Here is a 2595-nt window from a genome sequence, read left to right on the forward strand (position 1 = left end):
TCGAGTGTACGCATAGAGTGTGACATGATTGGTAAGACAATGCCAATTGCTTAATATCCGATTCTATATCCAACGCATGGCGCATGGGAGTGAACTATTATTCCATAACATAAACTGTTAATGACAAATCAATTAAAGAGTTTAATATTTTTTTACCAGTTTTGGAACTCAAATTTGTATATTTTTTATCAACTAAAGCATGAAAAGTTACTACTTCATAGGAGAAAGATATTAAAATAAAAATGAATGATCTCAAATCTAAGTTATATATGCAATTTAAATAACCAAAAAAATAATTTTACCAATTCGAATGATACACGTGTCTCTTAAAACAAGAACAGGGTAAAATCGTATTTTAGAAAAGAAGAATACCGAATTTTAAAAAAATAACACGCTATCCCCCAAGTGTTAATTATTCTATTGAAAAACTTTTTTAAAAAGTTCGAAATAAAGAATTAAGTTTGCATATCTGAGTTGTAACACAAAGCAGTGAGACGATTGGTAAGATAATGCCAAGTTCCTAACTTGTCACGATTTCTGTATCCAATGCATGTCGTATTGGAGTCAATTATTATTCCGTCACTTGGTTATGTTTAAAAAAAAGTTAAAAAAATTAATTGGATATTGGAATGTGAAAAATTAGCTTATTAAATATTAAATATTTGATAAAATTAGTTGTTTAAATAATTAAAAAAGTGTTAAAGTAATTAAAAAATATAAAATAACAAAATAATAAAATTATGATTTATTTTAAAATTAAAATGAGAAAAAATAAATAAACATACAAGCTGACGTGCTTACATGGAATATAGGAGTGGATTTGTGACTGAAATGATTGTTAATAACATTATTATCTCTAATTGTACTAACATATGAACATATTTGTTATATAATACTTTCTTGACTTTTGGTCTTCTCACGCTCTGAGAATATGAATGGGTAAATAGTTATTTCTATATCAAAATGTGTAATTTATTGACAATTGTGTTCATAAAAAATGAAAATACAAAATTTAGTCCCAAAAAATATAAAAAGTGCGATAAATATATCCGGTCATTAACTTTCATTCATCACTATTAATAAAATAACTAAGACTCAAAGAAGTAAAATATAAGATATGTTTATCTTTTATGGTAATTTAGAAAAAAAATTGTAATAATTGGTACACTCTTATAATATTTTATTTTGGTAAACTAATACAATATTTATTTTGGATAATTTATACTATGAGAGATAAATTATGGTTGATAATCAATATTATGGTTATTATTATATTTGTTTAAAATTATGTTTACCAATATATTTTTTTTAAGTGAGTATTGTAATGTTATGTTTTTAACGATAAAAAATTGTAAAAAATTATCATAAAATTATATTTTATCCTTAAATGAAACGAAATTTCGGGTCTAACAAATTAGTTTAATAGAAACATATTGATATTTAGGTTTAATAAAAAATTACTAATATTTTTATCTAATAATATTAACTTGTTAACATTTTTTATCTAATGGAATGTACTGCCATTTATGTCAAAAAAAATTACTGATATTTTTTTTCAATAAAAAAATATTGACATTTTTGTTCAACAAAAAATTATTGACATTTACATTTTAAAATGATATCTTATTGACATTTTTGTCCAATCTCGTCAACATGACCACGTTGACAATCATTTTAGTAACAAATTCATTATCATGTGTGTCACATAAATTAGTTTATTAATAGTGACGATTCACAGTTAATGATTAGATATATTTATCATATTTTTGAAGACTAAAATTTTTATTTTTATTTTTTAAAAACTTATTTATTAACAAATTATACATTTAAAAATAAAAGTGACTATTTATCCATAATTTTATTAGTGGAGAATGATAACTCACATTATATATCAAAAAATTGAGTGTGGTTAACTAAAAAATGACTTGTACGTTTAATATGAAACATTGAACTTGGACACTATTGAAAGTCGGGCAATAAAATTGAAATTAATTGTCGTGTATTTAATACGAAACAGTGACTGAAAAGTTGCACCATTTTTTAAATGCCCTTACTTTCAAATTTCAAGATGCATTTATTAAGTGAGTGTGTTAATTTATTTCTATTTAATTTTATTTTGGGTTCAAATAATTACAAGCTTTTGCGATTTATTTACTATTATACTCTTAATTTGGACGAAAGAAAAAGTTATTACAAACTTCCTTCCTTTAATATGTGATAATGATAAGTCCCAACATATATATGAAAAGCTTAGTTCGGTTTAATAAAAAATTGTAGGAAAAAATGGCTTGTGCATTTAATATAAGACATTGAATTTAAAATGAATTGTCCAACAATTAATTCAAAACAGTGAGCAGAAAGTTATTATATTTGAGGTGTTATTACAAAATAATCCTAGTATCGAGCAGCAGCGCGCGGGGGTAGTATTGCCCATTCAGAGAATAGCGCGGATAAGCAGTTAGCAAAATCGAAACGGTGACGCAGCGACCCGTCACACGCCGTGTCTATCCAATTCACGTGGTCCACGTCATCTCCTCTATAAATTCCCCTCCAATCCCTTCATTCCAACCTCGCTTCCCCTCTCTTCTTCCATAA

The sequence above is a fragment of the Glycine max genome, chromosome 10 (assembly GCF_000004515.6).
Source record: "Glycine max cultivar Williams 82 chromosome 10, Glycine_max_v4.0, whole genome shotgun sequence".
Taxonomy (NCBI): Eukaryota; Viridiplantae; Streptophyta; class Magnoliopsida; order Fabales; family Fabaceae; genus Glycine; species Glycine max.